At 32.3% G+C, this 26,097-nt stretch overlaps 2 protein-coding genes across 5 annotated transcripts in view; both read left to right on the top strand.

Annotated features, from left to right (window-relative positions):
- The window catches only part of LOC114326447 (uncharacterized), a 407,135-nt gene that overhangs the window by 232,124 nt on the left and 148,914 nt on the right, over positions 1 to 26,097 (top strand). The window contains exon 1 of one of the 4 annotated variants that reach the window (XM_050656795.1): positions 22,060 to 22,414. The exons of the other annotated variants lie outside the window; for them this stretch is intronic. The gene's annotated coding sequence lies outside the window, so the exon portion shown is untranslated. Of the gene's footprint in view, positions 1 to 22,059; positions 22,415 to 26,097 lie in introns of those variants that run through there. 4 annotated transcript variants of the gene reach the window in all.
- The window catches only part of LOC126888461 (zinc finger protein 664-like), a 365,892-nt gene that overhangs the window by 312,521 nt on the left and 27,274 nt on the right, over positions 1 to 26,097 (top strand). The gene's annotated exons all lie outside the window — the stretch shown is intronic.

Genomic DNA, 26,097 nt, shown 5'->3' with positions numbered 1-26,097 from the left:
TTGGTCTTACTTTATGTTTTTGAAAGTGCTGAAAACGAAAATCAAGTTTATTTTTAATTTAAGGTGGGAGAAAATTGTCACAATCGCAATTTTGCCCTAAAAATAAAAAAGCACGTTTTTCTTAAAATTAAAAGTTGCACCATATTTTTTCTATAACACATCTAGACCGAAAACTCCCGATAAAACTTCTTTGAACTCTATTGTTTAACATAAACGTAATTATCAAATAGAAAAATTTTAAATTATGTCACTTAATTTTTGCGATTTAACTCTGCAATTCACGAATCTGCACCTTTTATTTTTAAAAATTAATAACTTTTATAAAGAAAAGACAAAAAGACTACAGTTACTTTCATAGTCTTCACAAAGGTGAGAAATACATGCTGTAGAAATTTTAGAAAAAAATTTTAATATCGAACATAGCTGTAGCGAGTTAAAAGTAAAAATTCGTGACTTCACTTTTTTTCATTTTTAGGTTAAAATTGCGATTTTGACAATGTTCCATTACATAAAATTCAAAATAAACCTCTTTTTAGTTGTCAGCACCATCGAAAACATAAAATATGACCAAAATTAGCCATTCACCTCCCATGGCCAGTGTCTCGAAAAATAAGCGTTATTATGGGAATGTATAGTTATATATAATATGTCTATACTAAAAGATTTCATTTGACACCTCATTTGTCATTCTACCTGGTATAGTGACGGAGGAGTTATATTCGCGATCAGACAGACAGACGGACAGACAACCTAAATCTAATTTCTCATCTTTAGTACTATCCTTGGATTATAAGCTTTCATTTGACACCTCATTTGTCATTCTACCTAGTATATACAATTATACTATACTACTTATGAAGGAGAAGTAAACGTTCTTATTCTATTATTCTTGTAGGTACATTTAACATTGATTGAAATTATGAAAGAAATGGCATGGCAACACTGTGACGGACAAACATAAGTTTCAGCTGTGCGTTACGTAGGGTGCACTAATATCCAAGATGTCCGATATTTTATACATGCCGATCTTAACGTTGCTATGATTTATGTGTGTCGAACTTTTATATTGGTCGACTATTTCAAATGTAGTTCCGATACACTGTATTAACTACGAATGTCCCGTTTTTATTTGGTTTATTCTGTATACGAAATTAATGGAACCTTTGTCTATTTCTACAAAAATTTGTTCACAAAAATTTAACTTACTGGTAAGATTTTGAACGTGTCTTCTCTCTTTTAAGTATTATAGTCTGCTTTATTTTTTTTTTTCTGTGTATTCCTATTTTCGGTTTGTTTTACTTGTACCTATGTACAAGTAAAACAGTCTCTTGTATTCATCGGTATTTTTTCTGTTTTAGAGTATCCCTATTCTTCTTCTAGTTCATCCGGGTCATCGATAATTTTTTCTAAACTCTTATTTATTTCTCCCTCTAATTATTCTGCAGTGTTAGGAGGTTATTTCATTTTGTGAGACTCTTAAAATACATTGTACGCCACTGAAAGATTATCCGGCATGAAAATCCATGCTCTCGAAGCAAAACAAATATTAAAAATTTGATCAAACAGAGATACTGGCATTTCTAGTTATGAACTCCAGACTATGAATCCTTTGACATTGTATTAATAGGATTTCGTATACGGTGGAATTATAAACAATGCTAGCATATTCCAGTTTACTCTTGTCTCTATCTACATCTATACGAGAGGCGACTTTTCTTTCTTTGATTTTCTTTTACTACTGGTTCCAGTAAAATTAAACAAATTTATGAATATTTCAAAAATATTACATAAAATATTTAAGGGGATGGGTACTTATTTTCGGCTGCAATGCTATTCAAATGGGGACTCATTTTTTTCGAATCCTGAGAAAACTAATAAGTATTTTTAGTTTTTGTTGATTAAATAATATTGATAATATAGTGTATTTGATAGATAATTGATTTAAGACGCGAACTTAATAAAAAGTTATTTATTGTGTATTTTTTGTGGAAGATCCAAGCAGAGAATACATCAGGATAATAATATTCTGTGGTCCAAGTATTTTGTTGTTAAAGATGTTCAAAATTGTAAGCGTTCCATAGTAACAATATATTATTAAAAAATCACTTTAACACTTTCCCTCTTTTCTCGATTGAGTATTAGTTTTTGTTGTACATATAAATTATTACAATCACTGAATACATAGTTAGTGAAAAAATTATCACATTTATTAACTGAATTAATAATTTGCAATTATACAAATATAACAGTTATCCAAGAACATTCAAAAGCCATCTCTTTAAGTTAATGATGACATTTTCAAGTAGAATGGCATTCTAGTAATGTTTATCCATACCAGTGTGAATTTTACTACACGTAATTTGCCGTGTACAGACAGAAAAAGTAGGGATAGCCGTAAAATATTTGCGAATTATGTACCGATGGCCTTAAAAGCGCCCACAAAAAATTATAAACAATGCCAACGTATTCCAGTTTACTCTTGTCTGTATCTACCTACATCTATAGTCTGGGCTGATAATCGGAGAATATGCCATTTTTGAGAAAAGTTATTTACCAGCAATTTTACTGCTGGAATCGAAGCTTATGATTATATATTATTGTGATATTCAAAGATCGGTGTGCTCAAAGCAATTGATTAGATAATTAATTAATTAATTAAATTTAATTTTAATGATGCACTTATGATTTAATCACACTATTTAATGCTCTAATCTCAGGGTTTTATATTCTCGTGCTTCAATATCTCCTTTGCTTTACATATGATAAATAAGGTCAAAGACTAACGGAATAAAACACATATATGGTACAAAAACATCTATTGAAATAAATTCACCCTCAAAATATCCTCTAAAAATAATATCTCCTATTCTGATTATTGAAATACTCCTACCACTATCTAAAGTACTTATTGAAATTTGCGTTATGAATAATTCTACAAAAAAAAATAAAACTGTCTCTCGGATGATGAGTTGTCCAAATTCTTGTCTCTGGTCGCCTACAATTTACTCTTAGCAGCCCCCTATGTAGTCAGCAATCTCGCAACAAACTATTGCAAGCCTATTGTCATCAATGACCCCCTACAGATGCACGTATCTTTCAAAAAACAATGCTAGCCTTTTCTCCTCTCAATAAACTGAATCTATTTCTCGTTCCGGCATGCAACGGTGACTCTTGGAATATAAATAGAACAATATAACTTACAATGCTTTACGTGATGAGCCTCCGTCAGGACACTTATTTCAACAAACTCACAGCTATTCATTTATCTGCCTTACTACTTCAGGAGACTCTCAGAGATCACCACTATTCGACTTGACGATCATTTAACAACTATCGTCTAGAATCACATTCGTTTAAAAGCCAGCACTAAACAGTAACGTTGAAAAAATTATTCTCCCGTAAAATTAAATTATGTAAAAATTATGAAAGTCCACTGACAACGATTCCAAAGAATTAAATTCCAAATTGTCAGTGTCAGATTCAACACCAACTTTTCCTACCATTAGAAATTTCCTAAAACTAATTACATGCCAATCGGTTTTTAAGGAGATTACATTCATTTAAATTTCTAAATACAATTGTTCCCTAACCCGGTCTCATTGTCCAAACACATAACCACTTCCTTATCATACTAACTGTACAAAGAAAATACTTAATCCCTATTTAAATTTTGTTTACCTACGGCCATCCAAAGATAATTGACTTTCATTTCTTCGAAATGAATTTTGGTATATTTTTATTATATGTTTTAACTTTTCTAAAATATTAAGATCGAAACCATATTAATTCAAATTTTACATATCTTAACAACTCCCCGCCATTTGATTTGCCGAAAAACTCTGTTATTTATTTAAATGACACAAGTTTTTTTTAGGATCAAATTATTCCATTATGTTACCAAACTCTACTCATGATACTTATAAATGTCGTGAATGTTAAAAATACCCCGTATCTTGCCTGTCTCTATATGCGCTAATTCATAACTATTTACCCCATTTTCCGTATTGACCCTATATGGACCTTCAAATACCGGCATCAATTTAGCACAAATACCATTTTGTAAATTGGACACCCTTAGTGCCCTCACTAAAACTTTATCCCCTTTCTGGAATGTAACCGGCCTTCTTCTTCGGGTCCTCTCTTGCCTTTGGAGATATTTCTCTCCACTTCGTCTCAATCTTCGTTGAACCACCTCGATCACTTCTTCGTATTGTCTGGGGGCGGTGTCTTCCCACGGTCTCGTAGGCATTGTTCCTTTCATTACATATAAAGGCGTCTCCTTGGTAACCGTATTTGGTGCACAGTTCAAATACGTCTCTATTTCAAACACTTTTCTGTCCCAATGTCGATGATGTTCTTCCGCAGCAATTCTTAGAAATTTTGTGACTTCTTGTATAAAACGCTCTGATGGGTTGCTCTGTGGATGTCGGATGCTTACAAATTTTGTATTTATGCCTCTCTCTCTTAATTCCCCTTTAAAACGGTCGTTCCTAAAGTATGTTGCATTGTCCAACAAAATATTGTCTGGTCTTCCCACTGTTTCGATAAAATCGTCTATCTTCCGAAGTATTTCAGCTCCTTTCGTGGTTCTACATGGGTACAGTTTTAAATACTTTGAAAAAACATCCACCATAACTAATATGTGTTTATTCCTCTGTGTTGTTGTTATTAAATCGCTCAACATATCAATGGCGACAATATCCAGTTTCTTCCGAGCTATGACGTTTTTTGTAATGTTTTCGTTTTTGAAATTCTTACTTTTACACTTTTGGCATGTCTCGCAATTTCGAGTCATCTCTTTGGCTATTGTATAGTCCTTTCGACAAATGTAGTTCTCCCTGAACATAAGCCACACCTTCCTGCTTCCAATGTGTCCGTTGTCACAGTGTAATTTTGCTAAAACTTCTTTTGCCATCTGTTCCTTGATTACATATAGTTCTCTACCATCGACCCTCTTAAAATATAAGTTATCCTCTTGTTCGACCCTTTGCTTTTCTCTTTCATCCAGTTGTTCCTGATTTTCCCTGATCTGAGCCAAAGAAAATAAGCCTGCTTCTTCTCTCATTATGTTCATGCCAACGTGGAGAGTTTTGTGGTCCTCTTTGCGGAATTGTTCATCTCTCGTCAACGCATCAGCCAAGATATTGTCAGTTCCTTTGATATATTTAAATTCAAAATCATACTCTTGAAGTAAAATAATGCCCCTATGAATTCTATTATTTACCAGCCTATTTTTCATTATATGTATCAAAGCTGCATGGTCTGTTTCAATGGTGAATTTTGCCCCTAGTAGGTAAAACCGTAATTTATTTACACAAAATAACACACTGGCGAACTCTAATTCAGTAACGCTGTACTTTCTCTCATATGTTTTGGTTACACGGGAGACAAAACAGATTGGCACCTCTACATCGTCTTGGATCTGTGATAACACCCCTGCGAATTTTGTTATGGAAGCATCGGTCCGGAGAATGAAAGGTTGATCATATCTTGGGTGGTGTACTCTTACAGCTGTGGATAAAGCTCCTTTTAAATTTTTGAAAGCCATTTCTTGTTCCGTTCCCCATTTCCACCTAACATTTTTCTTAAGTAATGCTATCAACGGTATTTCTTTTGTGCTGATGTCTGGTATTAGTTTTTTGAAATAGTTTACCATTCCCAAAAATCCCCGCAATGTTTTTAAATTGGTTGGCCTAGCGTAGTTATTTATAATTTCGATTCTATCTTCTGCAAGACTAATCCCTTTTGTGTCTAATTTGAATCCTAAATACAGTATTTCCTTTTGGAAAAACTGACACTTTTGAATATTTAATTTCAATCCCGCTTGATCCAGTTCTTCTATCACAGTGTGAATATGTCGTAGATGGCTTGTTATATCTGGTGAGAAAATTAATAAATCATCTATGTAATGTACAACAAATTCTCCATGCCTATTTAAGATTGTGTTCAATGCGCGAACCAAAGCAGCGCATGCACTCTGTAGGCCAAATGGTACCACCCTAAATCGGTATACCACTCCGTCGATCGAAAAAGCGGTATAATTTCGACATTTCTCTGCCAAAGGTATTAACCAAAAACTATGTTTCAAATCGATTTTGGAAAAAATGTGTGACCCTGTGATTCGTCCAAATATGGCTTCGATGTTCAAAGGCGCTTCGTATTGCGCGATTGTGTGTGAATTAATGTTTCTTGCATCTAAACATAATCGCAAATCACCACTCGATTTTTTAACGCATACTATCGGGTTGATATATGGAGAGTCACATCTTTCTATCACCTTGTCTTCGATCATTTTTTCAATTTCCTGTCCGACGCTTTGCCTGTATTTATACGGGATTGGATATGTCTTGGATTTAAAATTTTCTAAGTTTTTAACTTTAAAAGAATGTTCATAATTTTTAGCCACTCGACTTTCTTCATTAATCAAATCTCCATAATTTTCTAGAATCTTCTCTACTTCCTTTTCCATGTTTTCTCCACATTTTAATTTTCTTTCATCCTCATTTTGTTCGCATGTATTCACTGTCCATAATATTTCTTCATAAAATTCTGGATTCTCGTCCATTATTGCCATTTCTTCTCTGTCCTCATCCTTTATTTCTTCTTCTGTTTTTTTTTATCTTCAATTTCCATTTGGTATCCCGAGCACCATGTTTCTACTGCTTTCATTTCTCTTATGAGAACTTCCTTTTCTTCCTGCTTCCTTTCTGTTTTATCGTCGATTGCCGACAATTCTTCCGTACCTTCGATTTCCTGTCTTTCTCTTGTATCCACCTTGTTTTCCTTCTTTCTTTTTGAACTCTTCTTCTTTTTCTTCCTTCTTTTTTTTTTTGGTTGATTTTTTTCTTGTACTTTCGGTTTTTCCTCTACAGTCATATTGATTTCTTTATGTTTTTCCTGTTCATTTATCTTTTCAACAATTATTTTCCTATCTATTTCCATTTCTTCTTCTATGTTGTCTGGTTCTGCTCTGATTTCCAGTTTATTCTCCGAAAAATTTATGGTGATATGTTTTTCACTCAATTCATCAATTCCCGCTATCATATCATGGTTTAAATCTTCGATCACCACACATTGCATAATATAGTATTTGTCTCCCACTCTGATCCGCACTCCCAAACCTTCATTTACTGTCGTCAATTTTTTGTTGTTTGCACCCACTAAAGCAACCCTAGGAATTTTATACACAAATCTGTCCAAATTTAATTCTTTTACTAGTTTCTTATTGATTAACGATATCTCCGATCCAGAATCAATCAAAATTTTAATCGCTTTATTTTTTATAAATGCATCTAAGAATATTAAATTTGAATTAGAACTTTGTCTATCATTTCCCGCCAACTGTATAAACTCTCTCGGATGACAAAATATACCGGAGAGTTGTTTATGTTTGTTCAGTGGATGCTTTATTGAAAATCCTGTCTGGATTCATTGCATACATCTTCTTCCTCGTTTTCTATTGTTACATGATTCATCTCCCTTCTATTTTGTCGTTGGAAATTCTGATTGTTTCTACCGTCCCTTTGTTCGTTCGTATTCCTAGTCGGAGGATTTTGTGCATCTCTGTTTCTGTTGTGATTTTCATATGTTCTATTTTTTGCGTGATTCCTGTTATCATAATTTTGTTGTCTATTGTAATTTTGGTATTCTCTCGGCCTATCTTCGTTTGTTGATTGGGCATGTCGGTTTCTCTGGTCATAATTTGATTGATACCTTCTTGCCGGTCCATTATATTGTTCATGTTGTCTTCTGTTTCGCATTTCTCTTCTTTTTGCTTCCCTTTCTTGAAGGAATTGGCACAAACTATCAATATCTTGATAGTTTCTCAAAATCACGTGGTCCTCCAGCGTTTCTTCGAAATGTCTGCTTATCATTTCTACCAGTTGTTCGGTAGAGTATTTGTAGTCTAGATATTTGGAATTGTTATATATCTGCAAAGCATATCTTTCTTCCGATATTCCCATTTTCTCGTGATATCTTCCATTCTGTAGCTCTTGGTTGATTTCCCTCTGTTTAACTTTCCCCCAGAAATAGTTGAGAAATTTATTTTCGAAATCTGTCCAATTTTCAAACTCATCTTCTTTACTTTCATACCATAACGCTGCTCCTTCTTTCAGATGGTTTCTAATTGTTTCTTTGCAGTAGTCAAAATATCTAATATGTTGCAATTTGGTTTTCAAATTTTTAACAAATGGTACTGGGTGTGTTTTTCTAATATCCCCTCCAAATTGTATTTTCGCGTCGCTTGTACCAAGGATAATCATTTCCCTTCTTTCTCCACAATTCTGTTGATTCTTGAGTTCCGCAATTTGTTTTTCGTTTTGCTTAAATTTTTCTTCTATTTCTCGCCTGTCTTCTTGTATTGCATTTTCAAATTTGCTTTCTAACTGTTCTAATTCCATCTTCTGCACAGTCTTAATATCCTTCATTTTAGTTTCTATTTCTTCTCGTTGCATCTTCAGTTTCCTTTCTGTTTCTTCTCTAACTTTTTCTAAACAGGCTTTCACTTCATTTTCATATTTTTCCAAACGCTTTTCCAATTTGCCATCATTCTCTTCCAATTTCTGTTCTATTCTCTGTGATATTTCTCTTTGTGTTTCTTCCATTTTTTGTTGTGTTATTTCCATGGCTCGTTTTGCTTCCTGTTGATTTTTCTCTATTTTTTGTTGTGTTTCTTCCATGGCTCGTTTTGATTCCTGTTGATTTTCTTGCATTGTCCTTTTTGTTTCCTGTTGATTTCTATCCATTTGTTGTGATTGGAGTTGCATCAGTTGCAATAGTTTCTCTATTCCTGTTAATTCCTGTTCTTTTCTCTCCATAATCGTTGTATCTCCTTCATTACCCAATCCTTCTTCAACAATTTTTTCCTCTTCTCTGTTATTCTCTCTGCTTTCTTGCATTTTGCTTTGCCTCCTTGTGGTCGACATGTTGTTTCTTTTTGTTACTGTTTTCTTTGTCCCCGCCAAATGTGAAATTTTACAACACTCTATAAGTTGCAGAACACGACAAATATTTCTCCCCAAATTTAATAAATTTTCGCCACAAATATCAAATATGCAATCAGTAAATTTCAAAATAAATATCAAATGTACGATTGGTAAAAATATTAAATAATTCAATAGCAGTAAATATCAACTACCTACGATCAATCCATAAATCAAAAATATTTTTACACCTGGAAAAATTGTCAAATTATCTCTGGATCACCTGTAGTTATTCCTTATCTCTTTCCCTACCATCAAATGCAAAGCTGCGATATTTTTTAAGCCACCACGTTCTGGGCTCCAGTTATTGTGATATTCAAAGATCGGTGTGCTCAAAGCAATTGATTAGATAATTAATTAATTAATTAAATTTAATTTTAATGATGCACTTATGATTTAATCACACTATTTAATGCTCTAATCTCAGGGTTTTATATTCTCGTGCTTCAATATCTCCTTTGCTTTACATATGATAAATAAGGTCAAAGACTAACGGAATAAAACACATATATGGTACAAAAACATCTATTGAAATAAATTCACCCTCAAAATATCCTCTAAAAATAATATCTCCTATTCTGATTATTGAAATACTCCTACCACTATCTAAAGTACTTATTGAAATTTGCGTTATGAATAATTCTACAAAAAAAAATAAAACTGTCTCTCGGATGATGAGTTGTCCAAATTCTTGTCTCTGGTCGCCTACAATTTACTCTTAGCAGCCCCCTATGTAGTCAGCAATCTCGCAACAAACTATTGCAAGCCTATTGTCATCAATGACCCCCTACAGATGCACGTATCTTTCAAAAAACAATGCTAGCCTTTTCTCCTCTCAATAAACTGAATCTATTTCTCGTTCCGGCATGCAACGGTGACTCTTGGAATATAAATAGAACAATATAACTTACAATGCTTTACGTGATGAGCCTCCGTCAGGACACTTATTTCAACAAACTCACAGCTATTCATTTATCTGCCTTACTACTTCAGGAGACTCTCAGAGATCACCACTATTCGACTTGACGATCATTTAACAACTATCGTCTAGAATCACATTCGTTTAAAAGCCAGCACTAAACAGTAACGTTGAAAAAATTATTCTCCCGTAAAATTAAATTATGTAAAAATTATGAAAGTCCACTGACAACGATTCCAAAGAATTAAATTCCAAATTGTCAGTGTCAGATTCAACACCAACTTTTCCTACCATTAGAAATTTCCTAAAACTAATTACATGCCAATCGGTTTTTAAGGAGATTACATTCATTTAAATTTCTAAATACAATTGTTCCCTAACCCGGTCTCATTGTCCAAACACATAACCACTTCCTTATCATACTAACTGTACAAAGAAAATACTTAATCCCTATTTAAATTTTGTTTACCTACGGCCATCCAAAGATAATTGACTTTCATTTCTTCGAAATGAATTTTGGTATATTTTTATTATATGTTTTAACTTTTCTAAAATATTAAGATCGAAACCATATTAATTCAAATTTTACATATCTTAACAATATATTAATAATATAGGTATGCAAAGTCAGCAGATAGTGTGCTACTTTTTTTATTAACAAAATGGTGCCCCCAAATCGTGTTTTTTTTTTCAATTTTTGCTCCATAACTCCGAACATTTGAATTTTACACCAAAACACCCTAATAAAAATTCACCGAAATTAAATTCTGCATAAAGACATGTTTTTCCCGATCTGCTCCGACGAAAATTTTCCTGGGAAAATGCGGGTTTTCCCAACAAAATCTTTAAATTTCAAATAAAGTTTTAGATAAGTAATTATCTACCAATAATTAAATAACTCGGTGACATAAAAGCTTTCTTGGTTTAGATTATATTTTCAGAAGCCGGTGAAAATTAAAAGAATATTTTAGCAACAATTTAATTGTTAATTAATAATTTACGATCGCAATAATAACTAAAATAATTATGATACATTGATCAAACTTCGAAATCTTATAAAGATGAGATGCCTATTTAATATTTTGTCGACAAAATATAAATTTTTAATTTTTTTGAATAATCTTTAAATGTTAAAAAAAATAGTTATAAACAAATTAACGTTTCTAAGAAAGTTTTTATTATATTCTAATTTTAAAAAATAGGTAAAATGCGTATTTCAAAGATATTGAAAATGAATGCTTTAAAACTTTTTTACAACTATTTGCAAAAAAGTTATGAAACAGCAAAGTAAACATACGATTGCTACGTTGTTTATAACGTTTTTTAATTCTTTCAAAGCGTAAAAGTGAGTTTAAAGTACAAGCTAATTACTTACAAAAAATATCGATTATTAGTTTAATATTTATATTTTAATTAAAGATAATAAATATTTTTTTTGTAATTTACACGCGCGAAAGTAGACTAATACAGTACCGTAGCTAAAATTTTCACTCGAGACGACGATCGTCGCGCGACGTGCACTAGTTATAAATAAAATTATGTATTATAACCCGTCCACGACTCTGTATCAAGCCTACTTTCGCGGTAAAAGTTACAAAAAAAAACATTTTTAATCTTTGATTAAAATATAACCATTGAACTAATGTTTATTATTTTTTGGAAGTAATTATTTTGTACCATAAACTCACTTTTAAGCTTTGAAACAATTAAAACAAATTTTAAACAACGGAGTAATCGTATGTTTACTTTGCTGTTTCATAACTTTTTTGTAAATGGTTGGAAAAAATTTTTAAAGCATTCATTTTCAAGACCTTTGAAATACGCATATTAAGTATTTTTTAAAATTATAATGTAATAAACAATTTCTGAGAAATGTTAATTTGTTTATAACTATTTTTTTTAAACATTTAAAGATTATGCAAAAAAATAAAAAATTTATATTTTGTCGACAAAATATTAAATATTAAACATCTTTATAATCTTTTTAAGTTTGATCAATGTCTCATGATTATTTTGGTTGTTATTGCGACTGTAAATTGTTAATTAACAATTGAATTGTTGCTAAAATATTCGTTTAATTTTCACCGGCTTCTGCAGTTATAATCTATACCAAGAAAGCTTTTATTTCACCAAGTTATTTAATTATTGATAAATAATTACTTGCCCAAAAAATTTATTTGAAAATTCAAGATTTTGTTGGAAAATTTTCCGAGGAAAATTTTCGACGGAGCAAATCGGGAAAAACATGCCTCTATGTAGAAATAAATTGGGGTGAATTTTTATTTTGAGTGTTTTTGGTGTAAAGTTAAAATCTTCGGAGTTATAGACCAATAATTGAAAAAACACGATTTGGGGGCGCCATTTTGTTAATAAAAAAAGTAGCACATTATGTGCGGACTTTGCATACCTATATTATTAATCTATAGGATCATAATATTCGATTCCTGCAATAAAATTGCTGGTAATTAACCTTTCTTTGTACTTTACTAATTAGACCAGCGTATTATAACTATTTTTTTTTTAATTTAAAGATTATGCAAAAAAACGAAAAATTTATATTTTGTCGATAAAATATTAAATAAGCATCTCATCTTTATAATCTTAATAAGTTTGATCAATGTATCATGATTATTTTGGTTATTATTGCGATCGTAAATTGTTAAGTAACAATTAAATTGTTGCCAAAATATTCGTTTAATTTTCACCGGCTTCTGGAATTACAATCTATAACAAGAAAGCTTTGATGTCACTAAGTTATTTAATTATTGATTACTAATTACTTACCTAAAACGTTATTTGAAAATTAGAGATTTTGTTGGGAAAACCCGCATTTTCCGAGGAAAATTTTCGTCGGAGCAAATCGGAAAAAACAAATCTCTATGCAGAATTAAATTGCGGTGAATTTTTATTTGGGTGTTTTTGTTGTAAAGTTAAAATCTCCGGAGTTATAGAGCAATAATTGAAAAAAATACGATTTGTTGGCGCAATTTTGTTTATAAAAAAAGTAGCACACTATCTGCGGACTTTTCATACCTATATTATTAATATATAGGATCTTATAATTCGATTCTAGCAATAAAATTGCTGGTAAATAACTTTTCCATGAATTTTGCTAATTAGCCCAGAGTACTATACGAGGAGCGAATTTTCTTTCTTTGATTTTCTGTTATTACTGGTTCCACTAAATCACAGAACTCTGCACAATTTATAATATATACATACACATAATATATAGCATAAGCGATGACGGTCGCAATGACGGTCGCGATGACGGTCGCCAATTCAATGCTTTTTGCCCTATCCAAAAAGTGCACAACGTCCCTAAAGAAGTTTTCACTTCAAAAATCATCTAAAATGCAAAAAATAAAAAAAATTCAAACTCGAAGGATTATTCAAAAAAAAACTGTTAGACAGATTAAATATACAAAAATATCATACATTCGTTAAAAAATTGAAAAAATCTAACACATTCATTAAAGAAAAGCGTGGTCTTCATCGAATAAACGGTTTTCGCCCCACGCTTTTCTTTAACGAATGTGTTAGATTTTTTCAATTTTTTAACGAATGTATGATATTTTTGTATATTTTATCTGTCTAACAGTTTTTTTTCGAATAATCCTTCGAGTTTAAATTCTTTTAATTTTTTGCATTTTATATGATTTTTTTATATTTTTAATTTTAGTCTCTCGTAACTAAAGAAAAGCGCTTCTTAATTTTTTTATATTCTTTTATTTTTTACTTTTTAGTCTTACACTTTTCAAACATTAAAATATATCGTCATGTTTATTAAAATATATGTATAAAACATATGATGTACAAACACGAAAAGTAGTCGGAATCGGCAAAAAAAATTGAAACTTTATTGTTTATTCATGAAGCATAACGTAAACAATAATTAACGTAAAAAGTGAAATTATGAATAGTTCATATAATTAGCTACAATCTGTAAAAGTTTCAAGTTTCTTCATTGTAAAAAACAAGAGAATTTAGCATTTTCCATTAAAATCGTTTTTTTATTTAGACAATTAATAAACATAAAAAAAATTGAATTGAGTATTCGTGTATTTTTCCCGCGAATGCATATGTCTGCTAATTTTCATTCATTTGCATTGAAGAAAAGACAGTCAAATTAACGTCTAAGGATTTGACCCAAACCATTGAACTAAAGAAAAGCGTTTAAAGAATGCCTGGGTTAATTTTCAGTCATCAAATTTTTCATTTCCGGTAAAAATTTTTGTTAACTTCCTGTTTATTTGGATCCACGACTTTTCTTGCAAAACAAAAATTCGCGCAGAAAAATTATTTTTGCACCGATAAAGATTTCCGTCCCTCTATATTGTGTATTAGTTCAAACCACAACTGTATAATCTATAAACCACTGTATCGTATAAAACCATTAATAACCTACTATGATTCATGTGGTAAATATCAATAAAAACAGTCAAAAGACCTTTAAATCGCGAAAAATCCTTGTAAATATGTACAAATATTATGATCGTAAATTTTACTATTAGACAAATCATATCAGTCGTGAAAAATCCTCTAAACTAGACACTGATTACCTTATCACTAATTTTGCAGATAACAAATATTTTTCCAACTACTAAGATAGTACCTAATTGTGTAAACGGAAACATTAATAAGAAAATTGCTCAACCAATATTTGCGTAATCGTTTACTTTCTCATCGTCTTAAGTTAAGGTTGGCACTTAAAAACCCCCGTGACGCCACTGGTAAATGTTCTTTAGGTAGTGTTTAAACACCGCGATAAATTCGAGCAATATATCGATATCGATCGAGTTGTTTCAATTATTCGTTGTGTGTAGGCAACGGTAAATCGCAGCGATTTATCGGAATTTGAGTTGGATTGGACTTGGTATCGGATTGCATCAATTTACTGTAACGATCAAGTTGTTTCAGTTTATAATCAATCGCGACAATATATCGTAGCGTCTAAACAGCTTTAAAAATCAATAAATCGTAGCAATTTATCGTCACAATAAATTGCTTGCATTTATCGCGGCGTCTAAACGCCACTTTATAAAGCGTGTCTAAACTCAATGAAGTACCTACATAGTAAATGAAGGGCTGTCATATATTACGCAGAGTGAACATTCCTGATCTGGGCCCTGATTCTAAATCAAATTTCGACACTAAACAAGTCGCTTTCAATATGGCAACGTCGAAATGCGACTGTGCGAGCCTTGTGGATTTTAGTTGAACTAACGAAATGACGTCACGAAATAGCGACTATCGCAATTAATAGCGACTTTAAAAAGGGTGTTGATATTATAATTTCGATGTCGAAATTATTTGACACGGAGATGAATGAATTGACAAAAGCGAGGTTAGGTTTAGTTTAGATGTGTTTTGTTTATTTCTTGCAAGGCAAGGAAAACTATGTAAAGCAAAAGGTATTAATATGGCTGGGTTTAATTGAAATTTGCTTGTTTTGAGGAATTAGATAGAATAGTATTAAATTAGAAATTTAATAATTGAGAATGTCCACAACATGAATCATCAACTCAATGAAAGATGTAAGGTAATAATCTGGGAAAATTAGTAAAAAACAAGGAAAATTAATGACCAGCTATTTTATTGCTGGACATGCTGAAATCAAATCTTCTATTTCCTATATTAGTAATATAGCTGTGCAAAGTCCACAGAAAGTGTGCTATTTTGTTTATAAACAAATTAGCGCTCCGAAATCTTTTTTTTTAATTATTGCTCTATAACTCCGAAAATTTTAACTTTAAGCTAAAACACTCGCATAAAAATTGACAGTACCTAATTTAATTCTACACATTGATAATTTATTCCAATTTCCTTCGACGGAAAGTTTCCTCGGAAAATTCGGGTTTTCCAAACAAAATCTTTAATTTTCAACTAAAATTTGAGAGAAGTAATTATTTATCAATAATTAAATAATTTGGTGACAGTGACATAAATCTTTTTTGTTATGAGTGTCTTGAAGATATGAAAATTTGTATGTACAAAGAGGACCGGAATTAAAAGGTATCTAATGGTTCAAAGATTAAAATCCTGTTGTTTATAACTCTGTCGCAAATGCCGGTCAAATTTGACCGGTTATACCTGGAATCACTCCTCGCAATTCAATGTTTTTCTTCGAAAAGGGCACAGAAGCCGTGCCCTTTTCAACAGCGTTAACTTAATTTAATTTAATCTAATATTTTCTGAGGGGTTCTATTTGTTTATAAGCCAAAAAATTGTTTCTTTATAACATTCCTGAGACCGCTCAAATGGTCCAATTTCAATCCTGTAAGGTACGTTGAATAGGTATAGTGTTTTTTTATACGAAAATCATAGTTATTCTGGTGTATCATAATCTTTCTGGTTATTATTTCGACCGAAATTTTTTAATTAACATTTTAATTATTGCTAAACTATTGGTTAGATTGTCGCCGGTCTCCTGATATACAGAGAGGGGCTAAATTATGGAATAAATTCATTTTCTCTAAAATGGACGATTTTAGAGAAAAATCCCGAAACAGGTCGATTTTTATTTTTAAATTAAATTTTTTGGCATATATTTCAAACTAGTGACTTCATCCATCCGAGCGTGATGACGTAATCGATTATTTTTTAAATAAGAATAGGGGTTCGTGTTGTAGCTCATTTACAAAGGCGTTCAATTCTCTATTCAGTATTATAAACATTAATATCATTATTTATACAGGGAGGCCAAAAAAAATTTTGAATTAAATTAATTGACGCAAGAAGAACAATGCATGTAATTTATTTAACTCAAAATACATTCTATTGCTGTCAGAAAATAGAAAAAAAATGTTTATTTTGCAAATAAACATTGCTTTTAGCTTAAATTAAATGTTCAAACTGCCAATAGGTAGGAGGGAGGCTGTTTGTGATTTAATTTAAGCGAAAAGAAATGTTTATTTTTGAAATAAACCTTTTTTCTATTTTCTGACAGCAGTTCTATTTTAAGTTAAATAAATTACATACATTCTTCTTTTTGCGCCAATTAATTTAATTCAAAAATTATTTTTTGGCAACCCTGTATAAATACCTAATGATATTAATGTTTATATTACTGAATAGAGAATTGAACGCCCTTTCAAATGACCTACCACACGACCCCTATTCCCATTAACAAAATTATCGATTACGTCATCAACCTCAGATGGATGACGTCACTAGTATGAAATATATGCCAAAAAATTGTAATTTAAAAATAAAAATCGACCTCTATCGGGATTTTGCTCCAAAATCGTCCGTTTTAAAGAAATGAATTGATTCCATAATTTAGCCCCTCTGTATAATCTACTATAATAAATCTTTCATGTCATCAATTATTTAATTATTGATAAATAATTAGGTACTTCCCTAAAATTTTAATTGAAAATTGCAGATTTTTTGGGAAACCTCGGATTTTCTGAGTAAAATTTTTGTTGAAGGAAATCGGAAAAAAAAATAACTTTGTGCAGAACTAAATTACGGTGAATTTTTATTTGAGTGTTTTTGGCTCAAAGGAAAAATCTTAGGAGTTACAGAGCATGCACTAATTGAAAAAAAGAGAAGATTTAGGAGTGCTAATTTGTTTATAAATAAAATAACACACTTTCTGCGGACTTGTCATACCCCATATTATTACTAATATATGCAATCTTAAGATTCGATTTTAGCAATAAAATAGCTGGTAAATATTTTTTTCCAAAAATGGCATTTTTTCGATAATTTTCCCAGACTATCAACAAATTCCAATAAACCGGAGCGCCAACCCAAATTCTGAGCAGTGTCAACATGATAGGGTTAATATCCCCAGTTGTAACTAATATCGAAATGAATAAGAATCGCTATACTCTGCGAGGGTCATGGCGGTGTCGAAATGAAATTGCGACTGTCAAAATGAATTAGAATCAGGCCCCTGATCAAAAAGTGCGGGGTTCAAACGTCGCCGTATAACGAGCCAACTTTGACAAACTTCTTGAAACACTTGAAAAAGAAGATGATGAGTGTAGAACACACCAGAATAACGCAGGAAGATCTACTGAAGAAAGAACCTCCAAGAATCTGTTTTACTGATACCGTCATCGTCATAACAATTTTGATTTTTGGCATTTGGAGTCGCTCTGCAGTTGCTTCAGAAGGATCTAAGATGTATAGCTGAGCTAACCACCGATTCTGTGGATGAAGTGTTCCTGCCAAATGGTACATCTGACCGTGGATTCGGAAGCAGTATGGTCCGTAACAAGGACAAGTGGCTAGATTTGCTCCCATTTACGCAAAGGCGAACGAACTATTTACGTTCAGTATATTTTGCATGACTCCTTTACTCGCGAGATCTTTTTGGCCATTAAAACTGTTAGGTTTTGGAGAAGCGGCGGATAATAATTGCGGGGTACTGTACCTTTTCTCGTTTGGTAGCAGATGGTGAATTATCCATCCATTGGCCGTTCTGCGATGAAGTGTTTGGCTGTATAAAATTGACAGCGAAGTCCATTGCTCCACACGAATGGTCAGTGACTTCGTCTTCATCATCCAGTATTGCTTCTGCGTCTTCCTGCAAGCGATTTTGTGCAACATACACCCTTTGGTTGCGTATATTTCTTTGGAAAGCAAGTTGTTGTGGTAGTTCTTGTTACTAATTTGTTGGAAAAGCTTGAATTTTATTTGAGAAGGTCAAGTTCATTTTCGGCGAGTCGCTTAACTTTTTTGCGTTAATTCGTCTTACGAAAGATCTTTGTACAAAAACCAGCGTAGCTCGAGTTTGGCAAGTCATGTTTGTCAGTTTGTCAAGTTGCCAGTTTGAGTTTATCAGTTGGAAGTTGGCGCTAGATAGATGGCGCTAGAAGTTATCGTCCCGGACACACTGCGTTTCCGCTTGACCTGTCGTCCTATTATTTTATTAGATTAAATAATACACACCACAACTGTATAATCTATACTCTACTGTATAAATGTATACCTTTGTATGATGTATGCCTTTAACCTAATATGATTGATGTAGTATATCTCAATAAAAACAGTCAAAAGACCTTTAAGCCGTAAAACATCCTTGTAAATATGTACACATATTATAATAGTATGTTTACTATTAGAAAAAACTACGACAAAACTGCAAAATCCTCTAAACTACGTACTGATCATCTTATCACTAATTTTGGAGATAACAAATATTTTTCCAACTACCAAGATAGTAAATAGTAAACGGAAACATCAATAAGAAAATTGCTCAACCAATATTTGCGTAATCGTTTATTTTCTCGTCGTCTTAAGGTTGGCACTTAAAAATCCCTGTGACGCCACTGGTAAATGTTCTTATAAAACGTATCTAAATGTTCAATGAAGTATGTACATAGTAAATGAAGTGCTCAGTCACATTAAGAAGAGTGAACCTTCCTGATCTGATCAAAGAGTTCGGTGTTCAAACGTCGCCGTATAACGAACCAACTTTTGATAAACTTTTTGTTTATCAACGAATGGCGGACATTATCTTTCCACGCATTATTGTTTTTAGGTATTAAAACAGATGGAAGTCACTAGGTGCCAAATGGGGCAAACGCTGTGGATGCTGCAACAATTCTTTTGTAAACTGGGTTTTTTACCAACTGTAACTTTTCTCTTCTGGCAGCACATGGTGAATTGTCCCCCTGTTGGCCGTTCTACGATGAAGAGCTTGGCTGTACAAAATTGGCAGCGAACGTCCATTGCTCCACACGAATGCTCAGTGACTGCGTCTTCATCATCCATCATTGTATATGTGTCTTCCAGCATGCTATTTTGTGCAACACGCAATCTTTGCTTGCGTATATTTCTTTGGGAATAAAGTTGATTGACTATACATAATAAAGCATTCGACAAAGTACGACATGAACAATTAATGCATGTCCTGCAATTAAAGAAGATAGATTACAATGACCTCAGGATTATATCGAATTTATACTATAAGCAACGAGCAAAAGTTGTCGGAAGAAATTGAAATCAGACGTGGAGTGAGACAAGGATGCGTGTTGTCGCCATTTCTTTTTAACACCTACTCGGAAGAGATCTTGAAAAAAGCTCTTGAGGGTGAAACAGCTGGAATAAAGGTAAATTGAGTTCTCATTAACAACATTAGATATGTGGCTGACACTGTCATCTTAGCTGAAAATATCGGGGATCTTCAGAGGCTGGTGACCAGAATAGCAGAGTTTGGACAAGAATACGGTCTAACAATGAACGTCAAGAAGACAAGATCGAGAAGATCGAAAACCCAAAGAAATAACGAGTCTCGTCATAAACGGATCCAATAGCGAACGAGTTGACCAATATGCATGACTTGGAACAATGATTAACTCCACAGGAGATTACTTACAGAAAATCAACATCAGAATAGAAAAGGCTAGAGCAAATTTTAACAAAATGAGAAAAGTGCTCTGCACAAGTGGTTTGAAGTTTGAGCTAAGAGTTAGGTTGGCTAGGTGCTACGTTTTCTCGCTTTGTTTTATGGAATGGAAGTTAAACCTTGAATCTAACAATAAAACACTGAAAACGATCGTTTTCTATACTTACACAAAATTTATTATATTTACTATGTGACTACAGCTGTTTCGGCAGAGTGACTTTCTCAAGTGATTTAGTTACTATGGGTTTGCATTTTTAAAGTCTTTAACTGAAGAGGTTGAAGAGTGAGGAGCTGTTTGTCTCGAGTTGGTTATTGAGAATTATATCTGTATTTTTCAATTTATTAATTTCCATAGATTCTAATAAAGATAGCTTAAGGCCTTTATTTTGAATATGCAGAATTTGAAACTCTTCATTAAAAGAATGATTATGATCTAGAAGACGAAGTGCGTATGTAAAAGTGTCTACTTTTCTATCGTTGAAAGACCTTTTGTGTTCTGCTATCCGTTTGTCAAAGGTTTTGCCAGTTTGACCGATGTTAGTTTTCGGACAGTCACCACAAGTTAGTTTGTAAACACCAATCTGTAGTTCCTTTCTCTTTCGGCTCTTATTGTTCTTAATATATTTTTGCTTAAGTTGTTGTTAGTTCTACAAGCTGGTGTTATTCCTTTCTTTTTTATGTATCTGGCTATTTTTGTTGTTATCTTGCCAGTATATGTGATAGAGCAGAAGGTACTGAGTTCTTTCTGTGGTGGTGAAAAGACTAATTTTTTGTGGAAGCCAATACAGGGCTATTGGACCTTGAATGTTGCATCAATAAAAAAACTAGAATCATTCGAGCTGTGGGTGTACAGAAGAATTCTGAAAATATCGTGGACACGTCACAAACAAAGAGGTTCTGAGAAAGATTAATAAAGAAATGGAAATCTTAAATGCCATCAAAACAAGAAAATTGGAACATCTCGGACATACTACACGTGGAGAGAGATACAACTTGCTCCAATTGACTATGCAGGGAAAGATTCAAGGAAAAAGAAGCATAGGGAGACGCAGAATATCGTGGCTGCGCAACCTGAGAGAATGGTACGGATGTACATCAAATGAACTTTTCAGAGCAGCCGTCTCTAACATCCGAATAGCTGTGATGATTGCCGACCTCCGACGCGTAGATGGCACTTAAAGAAGAAGAAGAATAAAGTTGTTGTTGTCGTTCTTGTCGCTGGTTTGTTGGGAAAGATTGAATTTTGTTTTCAAGTTCACTTTCGGAGAATAGCTCTTTTGTGCATGAATTCGTCTTATGGAATCAATCTACGTATAAAAACCAGCGGAGTTCGAGTTTGGCAAGTCATGTTTGTCAGTTTGCTAAGTTGCCAGTTTGAGTTTGTCAGCTGGTAGTTCAGATTTCTCTCCTAGGTCGCGCTAGGAGTTATTGTCCCGGACACACTACGTTTCCGATTGACCTATCATTTTCTTAGATTAGATAATAAAAACCACAACTGTTTTATCTATAAACTACTGTATAAATGTATACCCACCAATAACCTATTATGATTGAGGTAGTATACATCAACGAAAACAGTCGAAAGACCTTTAAGTCGTAAGAATCCTTGTAAATATGTACACATATTATAATAGTATGTTTTACAATTAGACAAAACATATCAGTCGTGCAAAATCCTCTAAACTACGTACTGATTACCTTATCACTAATTTTGGAGATAACAAATATTTTCCAACTATCAATTTGTAAACGGAAGCATCAATGGAAAATTGCTCAACCAATATACAAATATTTGCGTAATCGTTGTATTTTCTCATCATCTTAAGGTTGACACTTAAAAACCCCTGTGACGCCACTGGTAAATGTTCTTATAAAACGTGTCTAAACGCTCAATGAAGTACATAGTAAGTGGAGTGCTCAGTCACATTACGAAGAGTGAACCTTCCTGATCTGATCAAAGAGTGCGGGGTTCAAACGTCGCCGTATAACGAATCAACTTTTGATAAACTTCTTGTTTATCGACGAATGTCGGACATTATTTTACTTGTTGAGGGGTAAAAGACTAAGTGCATAAACGGAAATAATCTTTTAATGGAGTGCAGTACTTTTACGGTGAAAAAAGTTTTATCAGTGCGTTTTTACATATCAGTGAGTATTAGTTTTTGATGTTCCTGTGCTATATGTGCTATAGGATTTTATGTGCGCTATTTTTATGGTAAAAATAATAGATAAGGCGAATTATTTCTTTCATTGGTAACTCAAAAGATTTTTTTATTACGCAGTTTGATTTGTTGGTGAAACATTTTTATCCTAAGACATTTGAACTTTCATAATGAGTTAATAAAGCATCGATTTACTGATTTACTTCATATTAGAAGTGCGTACATATAATCGCTGTCTTACATAAAGTTTGCCCCAATTTAATAGATTATTTGCAACACTTATTGCTGCGCCAAATTTTGTACCAGAAGGTCAGTTTTACACAATTATAGTGGCCGCAGTTATCAAAAACTCAAAATATAAAATTATTTTGGCAAAAAAATATTATAAATTATATATAGTCCAGGAACCGAAGCTTTTCACCTCGAAATTTTTACAGAATGGATCGATTTGCTTGAAAATTTGAGAATAAGTAGTGGATAGTCCAAGGATCAAAATCTATATGATGCCGAAAGGCGCTTTTACCATGGGGGTGGTTGCCACCCCATCTCGGGGATGGAAATTTTTTTATTATAATTTAACCGAAAAAGTGGATAAAAACATTCAATAGTTTTCGATTTATTCGCTATCGAAAATGTTAGTTTTATATCGAAAAAATCAATGTTGTTCGATTATTATACTCATTTACGATTCACTCAACTTTGGCCGTAAAAAAATTTTTTTCAAAACAAGTTCTTGGGAATTAAATAACCTACAATTTCATATTTAAACATTTTTTTCCTATCTCTGATGCTAATCTTTCCATTCTGAAGAAAATGGCATTTTTTACCAAACTACAAAAATTCGTTATTCGCTTTTAACTCCAGTTTTTTAAAAACTAATCAGTCTAAGCCAGTCAAACTTCTGTAATCTATTAATACTGCATAAATAAAGAAGAATAAATAAGGCCAATGACTAAAAACACCGCACACTTACATTATTATGCTTCCAATTGGATTTCTCACTTTTTTTTTCAAAAAAAATATTGATTTTTTAACCGTAACTTTTTAAATTTTTATCCTAGAAAGTTTCATAAAAAAGAATTTTGTAGCTTTTTACAAGATCTACAAGGATATTGATATTAAATCCTTTTAAAATCCTTAGTCGCAAAAGAGGTGACTTTGAAAGGGTTGGTAAAGGTGGTTTTTGCATATTATTACAAGTTTTAATTGTCAATAGTTCACTCAATTTTTACCGTAAAAATATTTTTTTTGAACCAAGTTCTTGGGAATTAAATAGCCTACAATTTTATATTTAAATATTTTTTCGTATCTCTGATGCTAATCTTTCTATTATGAAGAAAAGGACATTTTTTAACAAACTTCAAAAATTCGTTATCCGCTTTCAACTCCATTTTTTTAAAACTAATTATTATAAGCCGGTCAAGCCTTTAGAACCTATTAATAATACATAAAAAAAGAAGTATAGATTAGGTCAATGACTATTTTTAATTAGGGTGGTGATTAGGGGGAAGATTCCGATTACTTTTTCGCTGAAAAAAATAGGGACTGACATTCTTTTTATTATAAGTCACTTAATTTTTGAGCTAGAGACTACTTTTTTATTTCAGGAGATAGATATTTTTAAATACTTTAAATTAGTTTAAACAAGTTATCCTTGAAAAATTCATAGTTTTCCTGTCTTTTGACTTTGAAACTACAATATTTAGCATTTGACGAAGAAGAGCTAACATATAATAAAGTATAGCTCGATTACTATTGATCTTAAAGAAAACAACAAAAAACGGTTTTGTTTATTTTTTTAAAGGTACATTTTTGTTAAGCAAAGTTCCTTTGATAAAACGAAAACTTTTTGATTTATTAGCAGAAAACTGATTAAAAACATTGATTTTTTCGATATAAAACTTTGACTTTCGATACCTAATAAATCGAAAACTATTAATTTTATCAAAAAAATGTATAGAACGTTTTTTTGCTTAGAATGAATGTTTTTATCAACTTTTGCGATCAAAATAAAATAAAAAATTTCCACCCCCGACATGGGGTGGCAACCACCCCATGGTAAAAGCGCCTTTTGGCCTCAGATAGATTTTAATCCTTGGACTATCCACTACTTATTCTCAAACTTTCAAGCAAATCGATTCATTCTGTAAAAATTGCGAGGTTTTGTCCTATTTTAAGCTTCATTACTTGGACTAATAAGAGCAGAGGATCGAGCTCCTATTCTGTCCAGAAACCCAGAAACATATCATTTTAAGAATAATAATAATTATAAAGTTACAATTAAGTACATCAAACAAAATTGTGAAACAATAAATAATGCAGTCCTAAAATAATGCAGTCCTATAAACGAAATAGAGAACTATCAAGTCTATTTAAAAAAATGTTAACACTTCCAAATCACAATAAAGATGCACTAGAAATAAACAAACCAAAAAACGTTGAATGTTACGAGGAGCACTCCCGATCATGATTTACAATGTATATAAACTTTGTACTCGTAAATGATGATTTGAGATTTAAGAATATACACATTGTAAATCATGATTTGGAAGTGCGCCTTGTAACATTCAACCAGTGGCGTACTGAGCATGGTTCCGCGGGTCCCGCGGAACCAGGGCCCGGGTCCCGCAGGGGCCCGCTTTAACGTACTTTTTGCTTCTTTTGTTTCTAATTTGATTAGAGTTCATTTTGAATAAAACAAGTACACACATAGAAAATGTAACTGCTTAATAGATTTTAATTTTTGTGTAGGTACTTATAAATAAAAACAAAGAATACCTATTCCTAAAAAAATTTTATAACAAAATTTATTGAAATGCAGGGTATTACAATACCGTTGTAAGGTTTACCTGCTTTCCAAAGCCCATATTTCAACACTTGTAAAAGCTAACCGCCAGGGCCTGCCTACAAGTGATAACTCAAAAGCTTGTATTTTTTATATTAGCAAGATTCATGAATAAGATGTAGGTAGGTAAACTACAAAGTTGCAAATATGAATTGCAAGTTTTATACTGGCTCATAAAAATAATTCCAATACAATAGGCTCTATACTCGTGTTTATAGAACCGTCATCATTCAGCCTTTACTATTATACACAGGGTGTTTCATTAATAATTGTCCATATAGTAACTGGAGAAACCTTAGCACAAAATACGAAGATTTAACCTAAAACACTTAAATAAAATGTGGTTCCTTACTGATTTACAGGGTGTTTTATCTAAAAATTTAAAAACTATTTTTGCTCAGCACTTTAAAACTGTTCGACGTATCCTCTTCATACTTGGCAGAAAGTGCGACTACTATACACCCTACTAAATTATGATTAACAAATGTTTCTAGCTACTACCAGAGGCGTACGACAGGGGATAGTGAATGTTTGACCCTTCTCAAATTCTACACCACTGGAGGAATTACTATTTTAGTGCCATTTTTAGATTCTCCAATACTTTCTACGTAAATAATATACTGTTCATTTGTAACGATAAAGTTATTAGTTTTCGAGATATTTGAAGTTAAATATGAAACGGCACAGTTAATTTGATTAATTTATGATATGATTCATATGATTAAAATTTAAAAATTATTTGTACCCAGTACTTTAAAACTATTTGGCGTATCCTTATCATACTTGGCAGAAAGTGTAGGCACTGTACACCCTGCAAAATTATA

This window comes from Diabrotica virgifera, chromosome 7 (genome assembly GCF_917563875.1).
Source record: "Diabrotica virgifera virgifera chromosome 7, PGI_DIABVI_V3a".
Taxonomy (NCBI): Eukaryota; Metazoa; Arthropoda; class Insecta; order Coleoptera; family Chrysomelidae; genus Diabrotica; species Diabrotica virgifera.
This window is presented reverse-complemented; position numbering and strand designations above follow the sequence as displayed.